Source organism: Sinocyclocheilus grahami, unplaced genomic scaffold (assembly GCF_001515645.1).
Source record: "Sinocyclocheilus grahami isolate Dianchi unplaced genomic scaffold, SAMN03320097.WGS_v1.1 scaffold7242.1, whole genome shotgun sequence".
Lineage (NCBI taxonomy): Eukaryota > Metazoa > Chordata > Actinopteri > Cypriniformes > Cyprinidae > Sinocyclocheilus > Sinocyclocheilus grahami.
The window spans coordinates 261-884 of NW_015511359.1; the positions used below are offsets into that span (position 1 = coordinate 261).

The 624-nt window shown below is 36.5% G+C and overlaps 1 long non-coding RNA gene across 1 annotated transcript; it reads left to right on the plus strand.

Moving 5' to 3' along the window:
• The first annotated feature begins 10 nt into the window (after positions 1–10).
• Positions 11–526, plus strand: LOC107577786 (uncharacterized). The gene is made up of 2 exons (XR_001608255.1): positions 11–136; positions 304–526. It is a non-coding gene; the product is annotated as an uncharacterized lncRNA (long non-coding RNA).
• Positions 527–624: the final 98 nt, after the last annotated feature.

Here is a 624-nt window from a genome sequence, read left to right on the forward strand (position 1 = left end):
CCCACTCAGTCCGGCCTGCGCAAACTCGTGGTGGATTTTGACAGCGACAAGCTGGGCCACGTTAGAGGATACAAGAACGTTATCATCGGGAAATGAGAGAACGGAATTCGAATCGTTTCTATTTTTCCATGTACCTGTCAGTATTCACAGAGTATCACGTTATCTTTTATATACTGTATTTTTCTAAGAATGTGAAAAGCCAAGCTGGGCTTCTGCAGCTGTACGTACTGTACACGCATGCTATGTTTCTAAGCACAATACACAGATGCAATAAGACATTTCAAGACATCTTTTCAATTTCAGGACATTGAAACATGCACATTCCTGGATGTGTTTGGAGCCACATTGCACTGTGGGAAATATCATGCTGTAAAAACACAAGAATGAAAAGGAGGCATGGAAGAGACGGCAATTTACCCAGATTTTTAGAAGAGAGAGTAAACATTTTATATGCAATTTTTATGTTTTTGCTTCATATATCTTTATATTCAGCTGTGACTTTTTCATTAAAAATCATTTATGCTATAATCTTGAATGGAGTGTTTTTAGCCTGTTTCATTTTAAAGGGCTCACATCACGAAGAATCAAATTTGAATTATTGATATTTTAAATGAAATTTTTGAG